Source organism: Hakea prostrata, chromosome 7, assembly GCF_041222555.1.
Source record: "Hakea prostrata isolate BN-2017 chromosome 7, UWA_Hpros_2, whole genome shotgun sequence".
NCBI classification, from domain to species: Eukaryota; Viridiplantae; Streptophyta; class Magnoliopsida; order Proteales; family Proteaceae; genus Hakea; species Hakea prostrata.
This window is the reverse complement of record NC_142606.1, coordinates 33706482-33733297: the sequence shown is the minus strand read 5'-3', so window position 1 is coordinate 33733297 and position 26816 is coordinate 33706482. Positions and strand designations below refer to the sequence as shown.

The following is a 26816-nucleotide window of genomic DNA, read 5'->3' as shown; positions in this document are numbered from 1 at the left end:
CCAAATAGCAGCATGTAATTGAAAGTACAAGTCAAATATCACATTTAGAATCAAAGATAAGCATAAGTAACGAATTCCCTCACCTTGTGATTAAGTTGTACTACTTTAAGAGAAACCAAAAAGCACTTCAACATGCCCAAATAATCCTATTTAAATGTTTGTTAAAGGTTATAAACAACCTTCAAGGTCTTATGTCGAAAATAGAAACAAAACCAAAATTGGCAAGTAGGGGTCTCATGAATAGTAACAGGCAGGGTTTGCTCGAGGAGACCCGACCAATCAACCCAAGGGGTATGGGTCGCATGAACAGTACCCGTATCGGTTGATTGGGGAGAACCTTGGTCAATCAACCCATGGGAGGTATGGGTTGCTCGAGGAGACCTGTAACAAACCCCGTAGTTCTAACCTGGAATCCGTATTGCAGGTTCGATAACCTGAAGGTCTAGCCGGCTTAAGTTGTGGAGTGTCCGAATTGAAGTCCATGATCCATATCCAGAACCCATGGATCTGGATTCTCTTGATGAAGAACCTGCCTTACTTGGAAGTTGGATCTCTGATGGAAGGCAAGCGGCATTTGGAGATGTTCGGAATGAAGGTAAGACCTCCCCCATGTGTTGATTAGGGTTAGGTTGAGGTTGGGTGTCAACCCCTTGAGAAAAGCACCCTTGTACAGTAGTGTACTAGGGGGCGGTTGCTTAAGGCAGTTGATTGAACCAATCAACCGCCCCAAGTGACCGCCAGGTCTTGATTGCGGGGTTTTGTCCTAATCTTGCCTCTGATCTCTATAAATAGCAACCCTCGCCCTATTAACGTATTATTATATTCGGGATTGCTATTTTGCATGGTTAGGCGGCAATGGAGACATGCTGGAAGGTGAGCGAAGTGCGGATTTTGATCTGGAACCTTCTCCCCTCTATTCTTGTTGATCTGTTTGAGGTAAGTGAATCTCCATTCTCCTATTCTCCTTCTTCAGCTATTGAATGGTGTAGTTGTGTTACCTTTTTGGTTGTTGGTTACCCTTCTTGTTACGGTATCCCCTTTTTAATGTTCTTGAAAGGATCCTATCCAAGAACGAATCCCTGCATTCGTGGAAAGGATGGATCTATCCAAGGGAAGGAAATTTGGTCACATCTCCGTGTTAGCTTTTGGGTTTCTGATCTACCCCTTGGTTATAGACATGTTAGGGTTCGAAATTCGGATTGAGATCATCCCAAAACCAGATTGAAATCGGATGATCAAAAGCCTAAGGATTTGAGCATTTTGTTTTTGGGGCGGTTGGTCAAGGCGATCACTTGAGCCAAGCAACCGGCTGGTTCATAGTAAGTATGTGGCTTTTGGCTATTAGTCCATTTGACTCATTTGTCTTATATGATCTGTAACCCTGTTTATAGGTGTTCTTTGTTTCTTTTGAAAGTCTACTAATTGTGAACGGTTTGCTTTCTAAGGAACTTTTACTTAACTACAGGTAAGGACATACGTTCTTGTTCTTATGCAATGACTTGAACATGCTAGACTAGTTACTTTCTTTATTGTTCTTTAATCATATACCTTGCTGTAACTATATTAAGCATGACGACATTATTGTATACTTGTTGTTTGTGATGTTCTTTTATGTACTTTATTGTTTATGATATTGAACGACTGGTTGTGGTATGATGGTGATTGGTGTATTGTAGTTCTGATGGAAAGGGTATTCCATTGGGATATCTTGGCTTGAGATATCAGAGGGCTGTGGAATGGGACACATGCTCACTGATGCCTCTAGCGCTATCATGACTACTGGATGACATACCTAGGGAGTCTAGTATTGCATGGCTAGGTACCCCACATACTACTACCCTTTCGGTAGGGGAATTGAAGCCGGATGACTCGTGACGATGGTGACGTGACTCTGTTTCATCCTACAACGGTAACTAGTTAGTGCGGAGATTCAGCGGTCCACTATTGTTCATGCAATGGTAGGGTTGCATATGTTAGGGTTGGGCTTATGGACGTCCAAGGAGCGAACCAGGTGTCATGAGGAGTCATGAGAGCTTTCCGCCCAACAATATGTGGATGACCATAGGGTTAGGGGGTAGAGTCCAATAGCGGTAGCTAGTCCATGAGGGTTCTCATTCCTAGGTTGCGAAGGATACAAAACCGAGTTGGTTGGTGCCATAGGGGAAGTATCTAAACTTCATGTAGTGTGTTACCATTATCACTTGCATTGGATTAGAAACCCCAACATGTGCCAGTACTCATTGCCAATGGTCTTTGTAAGAGAGTGTTGACTTGATCCCCAACCATGGATTGCCAAGTGTGGACTTTACCCCTTTACCTAGGATCCCAACAGAAGTAATCAGTCCGTGAGGGATCAGAGTGACTAGACCTACCCAGAGGAGGGTTGTTGTTATATCTTAAAGCATGTCAGCTATCTAGAGACTTGCATGGTTAGATCTTAGTAGCATTCATACTACTGCATATCATTCACATCATATATGCATTGCTAATTGTGTTGACATATGGATGAGAATTGTGTATCCTTATTGAATTTGTCAGAACTCATTCATTTTTTCTTGTATGTATTATATAAATTGCACAGATGGTGGCCCAACGTCGGAAGTTGGAATGGATTCGTATGAAGAACCCTCCCGTATAAAGAAGATGTGGCACCATCAATGGGAGATGGAAATAGCTTGTGCGGGAGCTCCTGCAGATGCATGGAGTGCGCTTATAGCACCCATTGATGGACGGAGGAGACAGATTGCCAGACAATTTGCTGACTGTCTGGAGAAGAACTAGAGAATCCCCTTCCTTGCTAAACATGAGTCGCAGTTTTTAGCTTTAGAGAAGGAAACTAGAAAGAAACTTATTTAGTTGTTTTGATTGCTTCCGCTAAACTCATTACTCTTTTTGATCATTGATTCTTTCCTTTATCATTTTATTGGAGTATTTGGACTCTTGTAAATTTTTTTATTAATTATTGAACTTTCTCTTGCTCTTGATTTGTCTATACTTGCATTTATTATTATTGATGGGTAAGACCGTGGATCTTATGACGGATCGGGATCGCAACCACGGGTTGTCAAGCGGGTAACTTAGACTGGCGGGTGGGGTGTGACAAGACCCATGGTCAATCAACCCAAGGGGGGTATGGGTTGCATGATATAATGTCTGGTAAGGGTTTGGTTGGGGAGATCCTTGCTGGGAGACCCATGGGGGGTATGGGTCACCCAAGAAGTAACCATATGGGTCACCTGGGGAGACCCATTCTAGGAGACCCAAGTTCGAGTATGGACAAAAATTACTCCAGTACACTGTAGGCTTTGGGATTTGATTCTAAAACTCAACCAAAGCAAGTAGAAACTCTGAAATCATCTAAGAACAAGTTCTAGCATTGATAGGCATTCAAAACTCAATGCAAATTGAAAACCTAATAAAACGCAAAAGGGTCCTCTCCAAAATCTATCAGAAAAGTATGGTAGAATAGAGTGACTGTAAGATCACTCTAAAGCCAAGATAGAAATAGGGTTTAGGTCTCTTTTATATAAGGATCTCTCCACAAGGATTCACTAATGGCGAAAAATCAAGAGAAGATAATTAGGAGAAGAAAGGATAACTAACCTTAGGAAAGTTCAGCTGGTGAAGGGAAAGCTCTTTGGAAGATCTCCGGAATGTTCTCCCTCTTTGCCACAAGTTCTCTGATGTTCTCTGATGGCTTAGGCGTAAAGTAACATGTTTTAGGTCGAAAGAATAATTAAATGAGGGGGTTTAAAACACCAAAATCCCCAAAATACCCTTTTTACTCGTAGGCAATAGGTAGGGGTTGCCCTGGGAGACCCATACCCTTGAATTAATTTAGGAGAGGTTTCAAGGGAGGTTCTTCCCTTGGCTCTTCTACAACATTTAAACCACACTTAGGGGGGGGGGGTTCTTACTTGGTCTCTGGGACCTTCCAAACGTGTCGCCATTGAACTCTTGATCCACCTTCCATATCCGTTAGCATTCCAGTGATCTTCTTCGAAGCTTCAACAATTCTCTAGCTTCATTATCTTCACCATTCACTTCCATTGGTTCAGGTTCCAATCCAATGGTCTCTATCTAGATGGCCCACAGTTGTCTTCTACTTGCACTTCAGGTTCTCGGACCTACAATATGGGTTTTCGGGTTAGGATCATAGGGGATTTCAAATCCTCACCCACTGGTATGTCATATGCTCCAGCATAGGGGTTAGGATCATAGGCTCCACCAGAATTGAATACTCCAAAAGGATGTTTCCATGAGGGATGAGTTCCAAGGAACTCAGTGAAGTCAACAATATCATATACCGTGCATTTAACATGTGTAAGTTATGAACTGCAAATGAAATATAAAAAATGTGATGTAAATGCGAGTATGTTCCTATGAATTTAACCATGCTAGTCTCTATCTAGGTAGATACATATTAAGATATAACACCAGCCTCCTTTGGGAAGTCTCATACAGACCCCAACAACACCAATCAAACGGAGCATCATGACCAACATATGGGATAACAGTCCAATCAACAACCATGGTTAGGGATTAGGGCACCTCCCTCACCACGACCGTTGGTATAATAACCCCCATGATCCTAATCCGAAACCTGAATTGCAGGTTTGAGAACCGAAACATCAAGTTGGAAGAAGTTGTGGGCCATCCAAATTGAAGTCCATGTTTTGGCCCTAGAACCTATGGACCTTCCTTGTGTGGAATAGAAAGAAGATCCAATCAAAATCTAGATGGTTTGGGCAGGTGGGTATCAAGTGTGTTATTACAACTTAGAGGGGGGGGGTGATTAGGTTGTATCTTGTGGATTGTCCCAAATTCTCGGTTTAATTGCAATTTCAATATAAATTGAAGATTTAAATGAAATTAGTTAATAACAAGCAATCACAACACAAGAGTTTAAAGTGGTTCGACTTTACAAGTCTATGTCCACTCCTCTCTTGGCCTCAAGAGAGTATTCTACTATTGATTCTCTTTCAATACGGTGGGTAGAGAATCAAACCCTTACAATCGTTGTTACGGGGCAAGAGTACCCTTTACAATCTTTGTTCACTAAGTAGGGCAAGAGTACCCTTATACAATCTTTGTTCTAAATAGGGCAAGAGCACCCTCTACCAGTACTAATCAACCTAGACTAGAATTGAAACAATCAATACAAGTACAAGAAGTAATGGATATTATCTAACAAGGGGAGTGACACTTTACCCCTTGTGTGAATGTGATGCAATGATATGAATACTTCAAGGAATGCAATGCACCAACAATAAGTCTCAATGACCTTCAACAAATCCAAGCTTGATTCCAATGAGCTTGTTTAATAACTTTGGAATGTTCTTCAAAGTTGGGTGGAGTTGGAATACTAGTAAACAATGTTAGATTTCTCAAGTAATAGCTTTAAGACTTGTGAGGAAGTAATAGCTCAGTTGGCAAGGTAGAACCCCTCAAATGGGGGTGTTGGGCTTATAAAGAAGTCCTCGAATTGCTTGACCCTACCTCCCAATGGATATAAAATTTCATTGAAATTTTACTCCAGACAGACGTCCGTCTAACCAGACGGAGCTCCGTCTCAAAATTGATTCGTTAAAATATAGCCGTTAGGCTTTAATTAACGACTTTAATCAGGGCCGGACGAAAGACCATCTAGTCAGACGAACATCTGAGCCAAACAAATTTCCGTCTACCAGACGGATACGTCCATCTGGTGCACAATAGCCTGACTTTGTTTGGGCTTGGACTTGGTTTGGGTTTTTGGTATTTTTTGTTAAACCTAAGCCACATACACCTTCCTACTATGTCCTAGGTCAGTCTAGTGATATGAAATGCATGTGATTGGTGTGATTACATATTTGTGTATGTGAAAGTGTTCTAAGCCCTAAAATCATCTAAGTCTTGATTCTTGACTTGATCTTCGCATCTTCTTATGCGTTGCACTTGATACTCATCTTGACTTTGGTTCTTTGTTTAGGATTGCTTGACTTGACTTGGGCTTGAGTATCCGGTGAATTTGGTCCAACGAGATGGCTTCGATCCACTTTAGTAATGAGCTGGACAAAACACAGCTTAATGTAGACATTAGTAAATTGTGTTTGTTATGATCAAAACTAATGGAGGCAAATGTGGCAATGCTGATATGGCGTTTCCCAACAAAGTGCAAGGAAGACAGATTTTGGAGATGCTTATGAGAAAGGTAAGAGCCTTTTAAATGATGTTTAGGTTTGAACCAATGTTTGGAACCAACCAAAAGTGCAAAGGGCCCAAGCACTAAAAAGTACTAGGGGGCAGTTGATTGCCCAAGCAACTGCCACTCCTGGTGGTCGATTGGAATAGTACATGCATAATTACCTTTGTAGCCCTCGGTACCTTATTATGCCTCCTAAACCCTATTTTTGCATTATTTGAATGCAATAGACTGCTATGGACTGCTGCAGGGTCAGAAAGCACGTGTTGGAGAAGGAAGATCCCTTTTTGAGGAGAATCTTATGGAACATCATTGACTTTGGGATCCTAGAAGTAAGTAAAATAACTACTCTCTCATTTTATTAATTTCTCTTCTATTTGGAGAGTGGTTTTCGTACAAAACCTCAGCTAGAAGAGGATTGGAGATGGAAAATATTTATTTGTCTTTGTTTCCAATAAAATCATGCTGGGAGAATAGGTCACATGTTTATTTTAATGGCGGATACTTTTAGAAAGAGATATTAACTTCTAGATACAAGTTTTAGTTAGTTTTCTATGTTTGCAAAGTTTAGAATGTTATTCTGGTGATTTAGGGTTGCGATCTAACCCTAAGGACGTCCCAAAGTCTGTTTAAAATGGAATATTAGAAGTTTGATTTTCGGACCTTTCAGTGCAACCAGGCGGTTGGTACAGGCAGTCGCATGAACCAATCGGCTCAAGCAACCAGCCCTAGCGGCCTAAGCCTAATTGTAACTATATGAACTTGAATATAGGGCTTACTAGGATCTACTAGTGTGTTGTGTTGTGAGGAATTGGGTTGTTTATCACTATTCATTCGTTAAGTCAAGTAAGCAAACAATTACATATTATGGTGGATTGATTGATGTGTTGCCTTCTTTAATATTCAAAACATGTCTATAATACTTTGGTGTGTTGTATTTACTGCTTCTGCATATTCATTCATCTTATATGAATTATGAATGATAATCATTGTTCTTTACTTTCATATATGATGTGGTATGATGGTTGCATGACTTTGATTTGGGGAATGCCTGGATTGGTATCCCTAGCATTGAGCATCAAGAACTGTGGATTGGACCATCATCTTTGGTGCTTCTATTACATTTCTTAGTTGTTGTATATGCATGTTTAGGAAGTCTAGATGAATGGTTAGGTTACCTATTACATGCTACTACCCTTTCGGCAAGGGGATTGAAGCCAAGTGACCCGTGATGATAGTGGTTGGGTCCTGTGAGCGTCCAAAAGAGGTAACAAGTCCGTTAGGAGATACATGCCCACTGTTATCATGAATTTTTAGGGATGCATATGTTGATGGTTAGGCTCTTAGGTGTCATGAGGAGACATAAGAGGCATCTACCCTAGCATATGTGGATGAACATAGGGTTTCGGAATGTTATTCTAACAGAAGTAGCCAGTCCGTGAGGATTAGCATTCCTAGGTGGAGAAGTGTATTGGACTGAAAGGGCATTAGGCATGAGGAAAGGTATCTAGACCATATGTTGTGTGTTACTCATGGCCATGCTTTGGGTTTAGAATGCAAGGTTTAGAATCTCCAACATGCGCCAGTACTCATACCAATGGTTGTAGTGAGAGAGTGTGGACTTGTACCCCAAACAAGGTGATGATGTGGACCATACCCCTTACCCAAGATCCCCATAGAGGTTGCTATACCATGAGGGATCAAAGTGACGAGACCTACCCATAGGAGGACTGTGTATATCCTAATGCATGTCTTGACAGAGACTAGCATTGTTAGATCATTAGCTGCATACTTAGCATATCATTGCACTATTCATATTTTGATATTCATGCGATCATGGTGTATATGTGGATTGTTGCCTTATTGAGTTCTATAGAGCTCATTCTTTGTGGATTTCCTTATTTTTGTCATATGGTTATACAGGTATAGAAGAAGCCCCATATCCATGGGAGAACCCCATTGAAGATTTACTGGAGATGCCAGTGGGACTAGTTACCAAGAGCACGAAGCTACGTGTGAATATCTAGAGTGCTCTTATGGCACCCATCAATAAGGATACAGCTTTGGTCATTTGTTGGTGGGATAAAGGGATGAAAGAGGGGCTAATGACACATTTTATAAAACAACTTGAAGGGAAAATTCACAAGATGCTTAAAGATAGTTGTAGACAATAATGAGACTATTTTCCTTGTTTTTGCTCACATACTCTTACTCAATTACTCCTTAGTATTCATTTTAGATTTTGGAACCTTTTTATTATTATTAATTGATCAACTATTTATTTCTTACTCTTGGTTGTAGGATTGTGTACTCTATTTATTACTAATAGTGCAATTGATCTTGTGGCTGTAGATCACACCCGCAGATTTTCGGGTGGGGTGTAACAATTGGCATGAGACCTGGTGTGTGTCAAGAAACATCCTAGCCCAATGCAAGAGGTCATCTACTTAATCATGTCATGCTAGGTTCAAATATCCTTCCTTTGGCACCAACCAACTCGGACTACGCCTCGCTTAACCTTATGGTCACCCACATATAATAGGCAGGCTACCTCATGGACCCTCACCTACTCTAATATGCTATTTGGTCACCATGAATCTCTTGTAATATGCAACCCTACTATGAATGACAAGTGGTTTGTTTATGCCCCCTCACCTACTCCAATAGGCTATTAGGTGCCTACAACCTAGCACTATTGTTAGAGGTCACTCGGCTTAAATGCCCCTGCCAAAAGTGTGATGGCATGATAATGGATTTCTAATTATGCATCTAGACCCTTCGAGCATATTCACATAAAATCTATATGAAGTGCAAGGTACCAAGAGCAATGGGCAAACCCACAACTCCAAGTAAGATATAAATGTATTCATTATCCACCCATTTCCCATTATATCATGATCATGATCCTATTGAACATGAAATAACAAAATAACAAATACAATGTAATTCATGTTACTACCCATACATGCATCCCCTACAACATGAGTCACATAAACACACAAACAAGCATGATAACATGAGATAGAACATGAATTATGCACATGATTATACAAGATTGCATCCCTCACCTGTCACAACATTAGCACTCCTCAAGAGACCAAAATGTATACAATTGGAAAGCCAAATAATCACCTAAGACGTATCAATTACAAGTAGAACATTTGAATTACAATTTGAAATCAATTCGGACAAGCACCAAGCATCAGCACCGATCGGACCCGAGAAGGGCCAATCGGTTGGCCTACCAAGGACAATCAACTGCCTCTGGGCTGCAAAATGGCTTAGGTGACTCCCAAGCTCAATCTTGCTCAACTCACTGTCCAATCTTTTGAGGGTTTTAGGGCTTCCTTAGAGCACCAATTTCATCCCAAAACACACCCAACAACTCCCAATTAAACCCCTTTGCAATCATCCTCAAATGTTAAAAGAGAGGCTTCTTGTGAGCAACTCTGAGATAGAAGATAATGACCAAATGGAGAAATTGGCACTACCTACCACTCTATGGGGCTGGGAACCATGAAGATAACAGCATACAACAATCAATTTCTAACATCGACTAGAATCACCACCATTAATGCCATCATTCCATCATAAATACCTCAAAAGGTTTGTTTGAAAAGGGAAGGTTGTCATACCTTGCTACGCCTTCAAGCACTTGATTCGCTCTTTGGCATGCCCAAATCCTCGAGAATTTCACAAAAAACAATGCTCTCCACTCCACTTCAGCTCTTTACTACTAACAATGATAAACAATTTGTTTGTAAGGCAAAAGAACAAACAGAGATTCCAAATTGAAAATCCCAAAAATGCCCTTTTCTGGGTAAGGGTGATCAATCAACTGGACCAATTGGCTCCAGGAGACTGCCCCTCTAACTTGGTCATTCGAAGGGAGTTTTCGAGGGGCTTCGACCGAGAGACTCTCCTAAACTTAATTGACTCAATGGTTCACTTACCTAGGCATTTGGGTCTTCCAACCTCGATTTTTGTGCTTTCCAAATCCACCTTCCAAAACCATACAATTTGGCTTTATCTCTCATTCCAAAGTCATTTAAAGTGATCACGTCATCTCTTCTTCGTTATCTGTGGCCATGGATTCAACTCCCAAATCCATGGCCTCAACTCAGATGGCCCATAGCTACCTTTTACCGACACTCCGAGATCTTAGGCATGCAAGATAGGGTTTCAAGTTAGGATTCTAGGGGACTTCGCAATAGGACAGGTGCGACCCTCATTTAAGTCAACAATTTCCATTCTTAAAGCACATGCCAACTCATCCTCGCCTAGCTTAGTAATCAATTTCCCTTTTTGAATTACCAGTGACAGATAATGAGCATGATCCTATGTCAACTTCAAAAATTTTGCCCACCAACAACCCACCTTGTAATTTTTGCCTCATTCTATCCTTGCTAGGTTCACATGGGATCTTACCCACTAGGTTGGAAGTTGGAAACCATGTGATGAATTGAAGTGATTCTCTCCTTAGGAAGTCAAACCATCTCACAGAACCAGGTTGGTTTGACTTCCAGTAGGTTCTCTGTCTTGTAAGATGATGGTTTTCAAACCAGAGAATGTGAATCAAGTGATCCTCCCATGTAGAAATACCATGAGAGGGAGCATTGTTGTCACATCCCTCCAGCCGGTACCCTATATAGAATACCCGGAGGTGTGATCCACAGCCCTAAAGATCAAGTTTAGGAACGATCATATCCATTTAGCACAATAACATAATCAAAAGCAAGAACAAATCATAGTATTCAAGTATTTTACTAAACAAAATCAAGAAGGGATCTCAGAAGGTTCACTAAAGAATATTAGAGTGCGGAATAACAAGATACCGATCAAAGACAACTATAGAGTATAGTGGAAATATACCCCACAAACATATGCGGAAGGTAGATCGAAATCTAAAGCAAAGCTCTAAACTAATACAAGAAAAAGGAAAAGTCTAGAAGAACAAGAGAGACTAATCCACTTCTTTAGTCGACTCTTCTTCTTCTTCAGTCTTCAACTTCTTCACTTTAGGATCATGCTCTTGCAGTTTCAAATCAGCATCAAGGTCACGATCCCATTGACGAACAAGACGATGCCGGCTGCCGTTAATAGGAGCCATCAATGCAGTCCAAACCTGAGTGTTGGCTACCCCACTGGTCATAACCTTTTCTAGAGACTTCCGGAGCTGTACCATATATGGAAGGGTCCTCTGTACTGTGGCACGGGTTCACTTCTGGACCTGCAATGTCATCTAAGAACAAGTCCCCCGAAGGGTAAGCTCAAAAGAACTTAGCAAGTAATCCAAACATAATAAGCATCTTCACATGCAATCACAAACGAACATATATGCAATGGTATGAAACAATAAATGCAAGTATGCTTATAACTCTATGTATGTATGCTAGTCTCTATTAGCAGATATGCTTTAAGTCATAGCACCATACTTCTTTGGGTAGGTCAATCACTCTCCCTCAACCATTTAAGATATCTTGGGCTTTGCCGATGGTAGTTGGGTCTTGCATCCCTTGGGACATTCCATGGCTGGGGTTTAGGTCACCGCTCTCTCACATCACTATTGGTCTAAGTAATGGCGCATTTCAAGGTAAAGCCTAGCCAAATGCAAGTCTTCTACTTAGTTATATGAACTTAGGTCCAGATACGTCCATTCCTCACCCTAGGCGATCCTTTCCAGTATCCTTCTCACTAGAGTCAACATAGTCCCGGACTACGGACTCATCAACCCTATTAGTCATCCACAAATAATAGACGGGAAGCTCTCATGTCCTCTCACGGGTTGGCTACCGATCTTAAGCACCCATGAGCCCAAGTCTACTATTTGCAACCCTACCAATAAATGGCCCCCACAATGTGATTCATGTCCTCTCACGGGTTGGTTACCGGTCTTGAGCGCCCACAAATCCCCATTGTTGCCACGGGTCATTCGGTCTCAATACCCTTCCGAATCGGGTCTGATATAACAGGGGATTCCTAGCCGAACACTATTAGACCAATCCTAGGTATGTCAACCAGTAGTTAGGGAAAGAGTCAAGGGGCACCATAGGAGAGTGTCTCATACCACCTCCACTAGTGTCCAAAGACAGAGATGCCAAAAGGGCATTCCCCATTCCACAACTACAACCTAGGCATTCACATCACATCATGATTCCATACATATCATATTCACATTCAAATCATAGTCCAAATCACATTCGCATAAATCAATAATCAATTCTAATATGTAAAGCACAATATGAACATTCTACTGTAGTTGCAGAAGTATCATGATGTAAAGGAAACCAAACAACAGTAGTTGAATCATGCATTCATGTCATAATACATAAAGGCATGCAATTAGGCATATTGTGAGTTGGAATACTCACCTCGAAATCCAAACTTATAGTCTTCAAATAAGAGATTAGAGAATAGATCCAAAATCACCTAAAAAAGCTTAACAAAACATGTATAGGTCATAAGAAGTAAATTCAAGAGATAGGAGTCGAAACAGAGAAAAATTGGAGTTACTGTCAGGCTTGGTCGATTGGTTGGTCTACTGGCCCAATCGACCACCCAATCGACCAGATGAACAGTGTTCGACAGCAAACACTAAGTCGGTCATAACTTCTTCGTTTGAAGTCCGATTGCTCCGAAATTCAAAGGGGAACTCCACATAAACATACTAAGACTACCTAGCATGGATTAGACACCATCCGTGGTAAAAAAAATCGTGACTTACTAATTTGGAAACATGACTTTCTAATTTGGTCAAAAACATGGTTTTCAATGAAAACAACCATGGATGCAAAGGAGGATTAAGGATTCACTCAAGAAGATCATTAGAAATAGATCATAGATAAATACTAACAAGAGAATGGATCTAACATGCTAGAGAATTAAGATTGAACATGCATTCATGAAGATATTAATGATCTCTTTTAGAAAATCAAATATGGAGACCGTAGCATCAATGGAATGAATGGAGATTCATTCAAAAGGAATAGAATATAGTAGATCAGCAATAGAAACGAATAAGAAACATGCCTAATAGTGATTCGAATAGAAAATTGCAGTAAGAGTAGATCATGTTATAAAAATCCAAATAAAAAACATGGCTTCAAGGAATGCATAAGAGTGATTGGGGATTCACTCTAAGTCAAGGATATCAAAGAATAGGTAATTACAGTAGTGTAATACCTTCCTCACAATCAAAACAATAAACTGAAATAGTAGGGAGAAGAGATTAGAGAAGATAGAGGTAGAATACTAACCTTGAAGATGAACAAGAGAGGAGGAACTTTAGATCTTGCAAGAGTTCTTCAAAATCACCAAGGAGAGGCTTTGAGAGAGGCTTCCCACATTCACAATAGGTTTTAGAAACAAAAGGGGCTAAGGAACACGAAGTCTACTTAAATAGAGCACTAAAAACCCTAAATAGGAGATTTTCCCGGATTCTGTCCCTGTTGGTCAATTGGCTGGTCGATTGGCCTAGTCTACCTAGTCTACCACCCAATTGACCAAGCATGTCAACAAGGCCAAATTGGGGATATCAAGGCCCAACCTCTTCCAAATCAAATGGGTTGTTCCCAACTCAACATATGGCTTTCCTAGCATAGAGAAATGCCTTCAAACCATGTCCAACTAGGCTTTAAGCCCATCAACCAAGATCTTAAACATCAAGGTGCAGTTCATCTCCAATTTAGACAAGTTTCCAAAAAGGGAACTCCATCATCAATCTCCATGGGTTTTGGGTCAAACACCATGTCTTCTATTGATATGGCCCACAAAGTCTCCTTCCTTCTCTTTGGATCTTCGGATCAACACTAAGGGAGAGGCCTGACCTGACTTCCTAAGACCTTCTAAACATATCCAAACTGAACTTTGAGTCCCACTTCAAGGTCAAACATCAAATAGGCTCTACTTCATCAAAAACAAATAGGGTGTCTAAGCTAGGGTTTGGGCTGGATTTCACAATTGTTCCTCTTCATTCCATATTGCACCACACTTCATCGCCTCCTTCTAAATAATCAAGTTCACAGCTTATAATGCTCGTGGACTTAACGATTCGGGGGAGAAAAAAAGGAGGGTTGTGTTAGATTGGGTTTCTTCTAATAAACTCTCTTTCTTTGGTTTAATGGAGACTCATGTTAAGAGGCATAATATCATTGTTGCTTCGCACTAGTTCACAAATAAGTGGAGGTGTATGGGAAACTGTGACTGTTGTGACACAGGGAGAATCTAGATTACTTGGAATCCAGATGTAGTTGATAGCCAGGTAATGTACTCCCCCCCCCCCCCCCGCCCCCCATGAGTATTGAAATGTCTTTGTCTGCAGAACTTTAGATAGTATCTTGGTGACTTTTATCTATGGTGTGAACTTTCACAATAAAGTGGAGATTCTATGGAGCAATCATGCCCTTCATTTTCATTCTCTTCTCCTGTGGGCCCTTCTAGGTGACTTTAACGCTTTTAAGCACCCAAGTGAGAAGCAAGGAGGTGGGTTTCATATTAGAAGGAAATACAAGCCAATGCGTGATTGCATCATGGACTGTGGGTTTCTCAAGCTCTCATGAATGGGAAATCATCTAACTTGAAACAATTTTGGAACAAATGATGGGCACATTACGTCTAAAATTGGTCGCGTCCTCGTCAATGAAGGATGGCTTGATACTTTCAATTCATCTCATGCTATGTTCCAAAACAGAGGCGTGTCTGATCACTGTTCAATGGTAGTCTCCCTTGATCCCAAACTATTGTCAGAGGTAAACAATTCCATTTCTTTTCACATTGGGCTAACATTCTTTCTTCTTTCTTTCTTTCTTTTTTTTTTTTTCCTTTTCCTTTAGTGCATAGTGTTTGATCCTAACTAGTGAGGAGATCTCTTCTTTTTTATATAATGGCTCACCCGCATTTACTTAAAAAGGAACTCAAGCAGTGGTGCAAATCTATTTTTAGTAACCCCGACCTTGGAATCCAACTGGTGAAGTGGTGCTTTACATTACTCAAGACCTTGTGTAGATAGACTCCTCTAATGATGATTTGGTTACCTGAGAAGTGATGGAAGATGAGCACCCTTCGAGGTCTTCTCTGAGCTAGAGAGTCCAAGGCGAGAAAGAAAGCTCATGCTAAATGGCTCAAAGAAGGAGATGGTAACTCAAGTTTCTTTCATAGATCTATCAAGGTCAAGAGGGCTAAGAATTGGGTTTTGACCAGCTAAACTTTGAATGAGTATTGGATCATGGATGAAGACATGATTCATCATGAAGCCTTCAATGGTCCTTCCCAACTCATTTGCACTAGACTCGATGTCACAAGCACAGTTTTCACAGGCTTGGTGGGGCCCACATTACAGACATCCAACCAGGGCATGTGACAATTCTTCTCAGTATCAACATGTTTATTGCCACTAAAAACAATGCTAAACTAAACATTTCCAAGGACAAAAATAGATAACCTGTTTGACAATTTGACTCATAAACATATGTATATATTCCAAAGTCCTATTATGTTTACATTTGAGTTTTCAACAGTATCTAGTTAAGTACATACAATATCAAAAGAAATATATACATTCACAATCCAATTAAGCAAACATCAGTTGCAACAAAAAGAAAAAAGGTTTTCCATCTTCTACTTTAAAGGCGTTGTTGGGTGGTAGCACCCTTGCCCTTGTCATGCATCTGGTGTGAAATCCAGCCTTATCCTAACCCTGACCTTGACCCGGAAACCTTGTTGTTTGTAGGTCCAATGACCCAGAGTAAAGGAAGAAGTCAACTGTGGGCTATCTCAATGGAAGATATGAAGTTTAACCTTGAACCCATGGATGTTGATGTTGGTATTCCAATTATGGAAACTTGCTCAGAACTAAAAAGGAAACTACACCTGATTGAAGATGAGATTAGTTGAAAGACTTGGAGTATTATTTGACTTGGTTCGAAGGCATTTCTACACCCTAGGTAAGTCATTTGAGGTGTGTGTTGAAGCTCTTTAGGTTTGGTGTTCATTTGATCCTCCAAATCCCAACTTTGACCATGCTATCACGCTTGGTCAATTGGGCCAATCGACCAACCAATCAACCAATGAGATCTGTTTTGACTGTTTAGGTCTTGGTTGCTCTATTTAAGTCCATCCTTGAGGTTATTTCATCTCCTCTACCTCCTAAACCTCTGGAATTGAGTCGAGCTCCATCCCAATCAATTTCTTTGCACCCTAGGTTGGATTCTTGGAAGAACTCTTACATTTCTCTTCTTCTTGCATCAAAAGGTATGTCTACACTCTCTTCTTCTTCCCCATCTCTGTTTTTCTTTTCTTTTTGGACTGAGACAGTAGAGTAGATGCTCCATCCTCTGTTGCAACCATCTCTCCACTCATCTCTCATGGTTTCCTAAGGATTAATGGCTAATATAATGATCTTAATCATGATCACTGCAAGCTTTTGAAGGAACCATGATCTTCTCTTTGATCTTCTTCTTTGATTCATCTTCTGATTCGAATTCTTATATTCTTAGATCTGTTTTCTTGACTAGATTAGTGTACAATCTCTATGTTTTCTTTACTAGATTAGTAATCTATCAATCTCTGGTTTTCCCTTCATGATCATACCATGCTTTCTTCAAAAACCCTGACTGTTACTTTTATGGTAAGTTTTGTTTCCTTATTTGTATCTTTAGGTTTTGATCAATGATAGTGTTAGACTTGTTCTTTAGTACTAGTACACTGTCATTGTAATTCCCTTTTTGTATGGTGGTGTTTCGGATCACAAAATTTTGTTTTTGGATCAGAAACCTCTTTTTGTCTGTTACTAACTCAGTTGGTTGACTGATTGGTCAACTGGGTCAAGAGACCAATCAATCGACCAATGAAGACAGTAGCTCTGTTCTTGGTCCGTTCTGATTTGTTTGATCTTCTGCCTTTTAGACTTCTTTCCTAATAAGGTATGTATACTTGTTTAGGATCTTCTTGCCAAGTTTAGAAAGATTCTCCTTGATCCTTGGAATTCTCTTCAAAGTATATAAGGTAAGGATGGTTACTTCTATAATTACATAGATTGTGTCTTAGTTTCTATATTAGAATCATTCGGATTTGTTACCATAAATAGATTCTTTTATGGATACACTACTGATACACTTCAATTACAGTAGCATTACTTACTTGCATTCTTTAGTTTATGAATGTCTTTTTTTGTCAATTGTATATGAGATGGATCATGTTATTGTATACTTTCTATATGAGGAATTACTAGAATTGTGTATGATATGATTGACTGGTGATTGTAACTAATTAGGTATGGTTCGGGATGGAGAGGTGTCCTTTTGACACTTCTGTCCTTGGACATCAACGGAAATATTATGGGATGTTTTCGGGGGTGCCCATTGACACCTTCCTGAATTGTTGGTTGTCATACCTAGGGTTGTCTAGCAATGTTTGGCTAGGATGTCCCCGTTGTATCAGACCCTAATCGGAAGGGTATTGAGACCAAACGACCCGTGGTAGCGATGGGGATTCATGAGCACTCAAGACCGGTAACCAACCCGTGAGAGGACAGGAATCACATTGTGGGGGCCATTTATTGGTAGGGTTGCAAATGGCTAGACTTGGGCTCACGGGCGCTCAAGACCAGTAACCAACCCGTGAGAGGATGTGAGAGCTTCTCGTTTACCATTTGTGGATGACCAATAGTGTGAAATCCAGCCCAAACATAGCCAAGACACCCTATATGTTTTGGGATAAAGAAAGGCTTGTTTAATGTTAGACCTTGAAGTTGGACCTTGATCTCAATGTTGCTATCTTTGAAAGCCTTAGGAGGTCATGTTTGACCTTTTCCTTAGGGTACATCCAATGTCCCAAGGTGAAGGAAGAAGTCCTTGTGGGCCCTCTTTATGGAAGACATGGTGTTGGACCCGAAACCCATGGATTTTGAGGATAGTGCTCCATACTTGGAAGCATTGTCAGTGGCTGTTAAGAAACTGCGCAGCGAAGAGGGGTGAATTATTTGAGGTACCTATTGAACTCATGTGCTTAATCCGAAGGTATTTCCCGAAACTAGACTTCTTGATTGACTTGTAGAAGAAAACCCCACTCAATTTGACCCTGTATAGCCCTCCGAATCCCTGTCCGAAGTTGCTAAACTATTTCTGATTTTTCTGCTGAACTGTCTTTGGTCGATCCTCCTTTCTATGCCATTGACCAAGAGCATCGACCAAAGCTTCCAAGACTAGAGTTAATGATTCCTTTGGAATATTCCCTACCCTATTTATGCTAGCCTCGTGTTTTGAGCCCTATTCTAATCATTACCACACCTGAGAACGTGGAGAAGGTTCCCCAAAGCTCCTCCTTGACATTGGTGAAGAAGATTCCACCCAAATCATTGTCAATCATTGTTCTTTGTCTCCATCACCAACTACAAGGTATGATTCATCACTCTCACTCTCTATTCTATTCTTTTCTATTCCTTTTCTTGCTGTTGAAACCTTGCAACTATCACTCCAAGTGTTCACTCTTGCTTAACCTATGATCCTCTCCCATGTCCATTGATGCTATGCTCTCATCTCAAGCCTTGCATATGCATTCCTTTGATTCTCTTCTTAACTTCATACATTCTTATCCTAAACTGAGGTATATAGTGTGCTATGTCTATGTTTATTACTAGCATATGATTCTAACCAAATTCCTATAAGTTCCCCTAGCTAATTCATGCATTTCCAATGCAAATGCATTTGATTTCAATCCATGCTATGATTCTTGTGTATAGAACTTAGTAGTCCAATTTGGGTCTTTCTATTTAGACCTTTAGATTATTCTAATTCCTTGATTAGTAGTGTTCTTATACCATTATTGAGCATCCCTCCAAGTTTCGGATCGATCCGAGCCCCAGAAGACCGATTTTGGACCAAAATCCCAAAATCCTCTATGCAGCCCCGAGACTGTCTTGGTCGATGCCATCGACCAAGGAGCATCGACCAAACATGTTGTTGACTGCAACTTCACCCCATTTTGACCCGTTCGACCTCTGATTTTCCCGATTTCTTCTCTAATCTTTCATTTATGTTTGTTTAGGGTCTTAACACTATTTTTGGATCATTCTTTTGTGACCCTTGGATCATCATCAACTCAATTTAAGGTAAGGATGGTTATCGCCATAAATACATAGGCTATGTGCTTATGCCTTGATATTCATAACTTAGTGAACATAGTCTCTTTATTACTTTTGAATGTCATAGGACTATTATACATGCTTTAGAACAGTAGTATTGTGTTTTCATATATTCTTGTTTTAATGATCAGTTATTTTGTTACTTATATATATGATGAATCATTTCGATGTTATGATTTAACTTCTATCATGATGATGTATCAAAGGTATGTGATATGATGGAATTGAGCATGTAATTGTTTAGGTATAACTTGGGATTGGGGAGTGTCCTATTGACGCTTCTGTCCTTGGGTATTGGAGGGAATAGTATGGGATGTTCTCCGAAGGTGCCCATCGACACTTTCCCGGGTTATTGGATGACATACATAGGATTGCTAGTTGTGTGGCTAGGATATCCTTGTCGTGTCAGACCCGAATCGGAAAGGCATTGAGACCGAGTGACCCGCGGTAGTGTATGCTTTGATGGACGCTCAAGACCGGTAACCAATCTGTGAGAGGACATAAACCATGCTACAGATACCCGAAAAGGGCCATTTATTGGTAGGGTTGCAAATAGCTAGACTTGGGCTCACTGGCACTCGAAGATCAATGAGTCATATCCATGAGAGGACGTGAGAGCTTCCCGTCTACTATTTGTGGATGACCAATAGGGTTGGTGAGTCCGGTGGGTAATATCTGTGACTCTAGTGTGAAGGATACCGGAAAGGATCCCGGGATGGGAGGAATGGAAGTATCCGGATCTGACTTGATACGACTGAGTAAAGGACTTGCATTGGGCTAGGCTTTACCTTGACATGCACCAATACTTAGACCAAATGGTGATGTGAGAGAGCCATGACCGAAACCCCAGCCATGGACTGTTCGAGAGGGATGCAGGACCCAATTCCCCCCGGTATTGTGTGACTGAGACTTACCTAAAGAAGTATGGTGCTATGACTTAAAGCATGTCTACTATAGAGACCGGCATTCATAGAGTTAGAATCATACTTGCATCATGTGTTTCATATCATATTGCATCATGTTATGATTTGTACTTATACGGTTATGAATTATGGAATAACTGCCTTGCTGAGTTCTGTTGAACTCATTCCTTTTGCGCAAATGTTTGTTAGATTATCCCGCAAGTGTTGAAGACTCCGATGGCACGACCTATGAGATGGACTATGATTCCACATACTACCCTCCGGGTGGTAGCTACCATGAAGATCAGGGTTATGGTGCCGAGGAAGATTACACTGCGTACCAGGGTTAGCCCCACAGTGGTGAGGGAGCGGCCATGTTGGGCTTTCTTCGCCATACTTACGAGGATGTACTGATTAAGATAGAGGAAACCCTTGCTTAGTACCCCACCCCCTGGATTTTGTTAAACACTGGGATATGTAATTAACTTTCACTGAGTTACTCTTTAGATGTTGGATTGTAACTTAACTTGATTTCTTACTACTTTTCCGCTACCACTGAGAGAGTGACTTCCGCTCATTCTCTTTCTTATGATCATACTTATACGCTTGGTATCATTTATTTCCGCACTCTGATTATCTATTCATATTTTATTCATGATATCTATTATTTATTGCTTTTACCTTGATTATCATTGTTCATGATTGTATTATCGCGTATATGGAAGGCATGGTCCCTTGATGCTTGATCCTTGGACTGTGGATCACATACCCGGGTATGCCAGGTAGGGTACTGGCTGAGTGGATGTGACAAATAGGTTTGATGAGTCCGTAGTCTGGGACTATGAGGACTCTAGTGTGAAGGATAGCGAAAAGGATCCCGAGAGGGGAGGAATGGACGTATCTAGATCTGACTTGATATAACTAAGTAGAAGACTTGCATTTGGCTAGGCTTAACCTTAACATGCGCCAGTACTTAGACCAATGATGATGTGAGAGAGCGGTGACCTATACCCCCAGCCATGGATTGTCCCGAGGGACGGAGGACCCACTACCAACTGGCGTTGTAAGATGAGACCTTCCTAAAGAAGTATGGTGCTATGACTTAAAGCATGTCTGCCAATAGAGACTAGCATCCTTAGAGTTAGATTCATGCTTACATTGTCTGTCTCGTGTCATATTGCATTATGCTTTGCTTTATATTCATGCCATTTATGTTATTGTGGATTTAACCTGCATCTTTCGAAACTCACTCCTTTTGTACCATATCTCTTGTTAGACTTCTCTACATGTTTGGAATACTATGACGGTATGTACGAGGAAGCGCAGGGTGAAGAGGCATATTTCCCGCAAGGTGATAGCTGTTATGATGATTACTGTGAAGATCCCTTGAGTGATCATGCTTCGTACCATGATTAGTCCATCTGTGGAGTGGAAGCATCCTTGCCTTATCTTAGAAGTTTACACTTACAAGGATGTTCTTTACAAAGTTGAAAACAATTTAGTTACTTCAGTTACTTCTTTTTGGGATTAGTTGTAATCTCTTTTCTTTCCATTTTGAGCTACTTTTCCGTTCTTTTGGTAGAGTGAGTTTCCGCCTCACTTACTCCTTGACTTGACATTATCTATTATCTTTTCGCACTCTGATGATTTATGATCTTTTCCTTCCTTATTTGGATCTCTCATTTATATTGGCACATTGATTATTTATGTTGATGATTATGTTATTGCTTATGTGGGAGGATGATTTCCTCGATACTTGTTCCTTGGGACTGTGGATCACACACCTGGGTATGCCAGTTACGGTACCAGCTGGGGGGATATGACATCTGGTGTCACATCCACCCAGCCGGTACCCTATCTGGCATACCCGGGAATGTGATCCACAATCCAAGGATCAAGAATCGAGGGACCATGCCTCCCACATACGCGATAACACAATCATGAACAATAAAAATCAAGGTAAAAGCAACTAATAATAGATATCATGAATAAGATAAGATTCAATTAGTCAGAGTGCGGAAATAGATAATATCAATGTATAAGTGTCATAAGGATGAGAGAATAAGTGGAAATCACTCTCTCAAAACAGCGGAAATGTAGTAATAATCAAGTAAATTACAATCCCATGTTTCAAAAGATAATCCAAAGAAAGTTAATTACATAACCAGTTGTTCCATAATAAACTAGGGAAATGGGGCACTAGACTAGGGTTTCTTCTATCCTAATGATCGTCTCCTCATAGGTGTGGATGAAGAAAGCCCAGCTCTGCCGCTCCCGCACTATCGTGGGGCTAACCCTGGTACGAAGAGTAATCCTCTTCGACACCAAAACTCTGATCTTCACTGAAGCTACCACCCGGAGGGTAGTATGCGGGATCAAAGTCCATCTCGAAGAAGGTGCCATCAGAGTCTTCGGTACCTGCAGGATAATCTAACAATAGTTGCACAAGGAATGAGTTCAAATAACTTAGCAAGGTAGTTATTCCATAATTTAAAATCATACATATACAAAACATAACATAATGCAATGTGATATGAAACATATGATGCAAATATGATTCTAACTCTATGAATGCTAGTCTCTATGGTAGACATGCTTTAAGTCATAGCACCATATTTCTTTGGGTTGTCAGTCACTCTCCCTCAACCCATTTCGTATCTTGGGAATGTCGTGGTAATTGGGAAAAGTCCTCTCAAACCGTGGTAGGGGAATCGGTCACCGCTCTCTCACATCACTGTTTGGTATAAGTAATGGCGCATGTCACAGTAAAGCCTAGCCCAATGCAAGTCATCTACTCAGTCATATCTCCAGATACGTCCATTCCTCGCCCCTGGCGATCCTTTCCGGTATCCTTCACACTAGAGTCAGCGTAATCCCAGATTACGGACTCATCAACCCTATTGGTCATCCACAAATAGTAAACGGGAAGCTCTCACGTCCTCTTACGGATTGGTTACTGGTCTTGAGCGCCCATGAGCCCAAGTCTAGCTATTTGCAACCCTACCAATAAATGGCCCCTTTCGGGTATCCGTAGCATGGTTTATGTCCCCTCCCGGGTTGGTTACCGGTCTTGAGAGCCCATCAAACCATACACTACCACGGGTCGTTCGGTCTCAATGCCCTTCCGATTCGGGTCTGACACGACAAGGACAAATTCTAGCCACACAACTAGACCATCCTATGTATGTCATCCAATAACCCAGAAAAGTGTCGATAGGCACCTTCGGAGAACATCCCATACTATTCCCTCCGATGCCCATGGACAGAAGCGTTAATAGGACACTCCCCAATCCCAAGTTATACTTAAGCAATCAGATATTCAAGTTCATCATTTCTCATGCATTCAATACAATCTTCATGATAAAAGTTAAATCATAATATTGAAATAGTCCATCATGAACACAAGTAACAAGAATAATAAATTATTATGACAAGAGTATATGAATCGTAATACTATTGTCCTAAAACATGTATAACAGTCCTATAATAATTTAAAAGCAATTAAGAGACTATGTTCTTTAAGTATAAGCACAAATCATAAGTTTATGGCCTATATGTTTATGGAGATAACCATCCTTACCTTAGGTTGAGTTGATGATGAATTGAGAATTACCAAGAAATGGTTCAAAAGAAATGTTAAGACCCTAAACAAACATCAATAATAAGTTAGAGAAGATATCGGGAAGATCGGATATTAAACAGGTCAAAACTGGCTAAGGTTGCTATCAGCAACAACTTTGGTCGATGGTCTTTGGTCAATGGCATCGACCAAAGAGGATCGACAAAAATATTTTCGAGACAGAAAAGTGGATTTTGGGGGTTTTGATCCGAAATTGGTTTTCCGGGGTTTGGATCAATCCGGAACTCGGAGGAATGCTTAAGAACAGTATGAGGACACTACATTCAAGGAATTAACATAATCCAATGGTGTAAATGGAAAGCCCCAAATTGAGCTACTAAGTTCAAGAGACAAGCATCATAGCATGAATTGAAATTGATTGCATTGACATTGAAAAGGCATGCATTAGCTAAGGGAACTTATAGAAATTTGATTAGAAACATATGCTAGTGATAAACATGTACATAGCATATTATACACCTCAGTTTTGTACAAGATGGCATGATGTTAAGAAGAAAATCAAAGAATGTATATGCTAGGCTTGAAATGGGGGCATAGTATCAATAGATAGTAAAGAGGATCATAGGTTAAGCAAGAGTGGACACTTGGAGTGATGGTTGCAAGGTTGCAGCACCATCTCCAAGGTCTCAACAGCAAGAGAGGGATAGAAAAGAATAGAAAAAGATAGAATAGAGAGTGGAATGATGAATCATACCTTGTAGTTGTAGATGGAGACAAGAAACAATGATTAACAATGAGTTTTGGTGGAGTATCATTCACAAATGCCTAGGAGTTGGTTTGGGAAGCTCCCCCCACGTTCTCAGGAGTGAAAATGATTGCAATAGGGTTCAAAACACGAGGCTAGTATAAATAGAATAGGAATATTCCAAAGAATCATCAACTTGGCTGACTGGGAAATTTTGGTCAATGGTCCTTGGTAGATGGCATCAACCAAAGAGGATCGACAAAAATATAAATCAACAGAAAAGTCAGGTTTAGTTCAGCAACTTTTCACAGGGTTTTGAAGGGCTATACAAGGTCAAATTGAGTGGGGTTTTCTTCTACAATTCAATCAAGAAGTCTAGTTTCGGGGAATACCTTCGGATTGTGCACGGGAGGTCATTAGGTACTTCACCTAAATCATTCTTCTTCGATGTGCAGACTTTCATTAAACACCGACAATGTACTTAAGTAAGGGGTATCATCGTCAATGTCTATGGGCTCAGTCTCCGACTCATAATTATCAATCAAAAGGGTCCATAAGTCTCTTCTACCACCGCTTCGGGTCTTTGGACCTAAAAACAACAGTGGATACAGGTTAGGGTCAGGGTTAGATTAGGGTTGGATATTACATACTCCCCCCCCCCCTTAAAAGAAATTTCGTACTCGAAATTGAAAGCGTACCTGTGCTTCCAAAAAGATGAGGAAACTTCTCCTTCATGTATTCTTCCTTCTCCCATGAAGCTTCTTCAGGGGTATGGTTCTTCCATCGAATCTTCACCAAAGGGATGGTGCGATTCCGCAACTGCTTGTCCTTTTTGTCTAGGATCTCGGCTGGTCCTTCATCGTAGGAAAGATCGGCACTAAGTCCTTCGGGTGCTTGCTGTAGTATGTGTTCCGGGTTCTCTATGTACTTTTGGAGCATCGAAACATGAAACACATTGTGAACTCCAGCAAGAGATGGGGGCAAGTCCAAGCGGTATGGTACAGGTCCAACCTTCTCCAAAATCTCAAAAGGTCCAATGAAGCGAGGGCTAAGCTTTCCTTTCACATTGAATCTTGTCACCCCTTTCATAGGTGACACTTTGAGGAAAACCTTCTCTCCAATTGGAAATTCTTAGTCGGTTCTTCTCTTGTTGACATAAGATTTCTGTCTAGATTGGGCAGACTTGATCCTTTCTCTAATCATGTCAACCATATCACTTGAAGCTTCAATTATCTCTGGACCCAAGACTTTTCTTTCACCTGTCTCAGTCCAATACAAAGGCGTCCTACAAGTGTTACCATACAAAGCTTTAAACGGAGCCATGCATATTGTTGCTTGATAACTGTTGTTATAAGCAAACTCAACTAAAGCTAAGTGTTCATCCCAATTTCCATCCATGTCCACCACACAAGATCTAAGCATGTCTTCCAATATATGAATTGTCCACTCAGATTGCCCATCAGACTGTGGATGATGAGCTGTACTCAGATTTAATTGGGTTCCCAAGGCTTTCTGCAAACCATTCCAAAACCTTGAGGTGAACCTAGGATCACAATCAGAAACAATACTCACAGGCACTCCGTGTAGACGAACTACATTGTCCACATAAAGCCTAGCTAGCTTATCGAATGTGTAAGTGATCTTCATAGGAATAAAATAGGCTGATTTGGTCAACCTATCAACGATCACCCACACGGTGTCATTTCCCTTACATGTCCGAGGCAAGCTAGTCACGAAGTCCATTGAGATATCTTCCCACTTCCAACTAGGAATAGGAAGGGGCTGAAGCAATCCAGACGGAGGTTGACGAACGGCTTTCATACGTTGACAAGTCTCACACTTGGCAACAAAATCTTCAACGTCAGCTTTCAAACCATTCCACCAAAAATGTTCCCTTAAGTCCTTGTACATTTTGGTACTTCCAGGGTGTATTGTAAAGATGGACTGGTGTGCTTCTTTCAATATTTCCTTCTTGATTTCATCAACAGCAGGCACACAGAGTCTACCTCTAAACAATAAGGTACCATCCATAGATGTACTCAAAGCAGGGTCCATTTCTGAATTTAAGGCAATCTTCTCAATCTTATCTTTCAACTCTAGATCAGAACTTTGCAAAGCAACAATCTTATCTCTAAGGGAGGATCTTGCAGTCATGGCATAAAAAATACAATCCGAACCCTTAGGGACCACTTCCAAACCAAATCTTTCCATCGAGGACAACAAAGGCCGACTCAAAACATTCAAGTCCAATTATTTTCTTTGGCTTT

General features: G+C 40.7%; 1 pseudogene; it reads right to left on the bottom strand.

Moving 5' to 3' along the window:
• Positions 1 to 25761, bottom strand: part of LOC149010935 (uncharacterized) — a 40057-nt pseudogene extending 14296 nt beyond the window's left edge.
• Positions 25762 to 26816: the final 1055 nt, after the last annotated feature.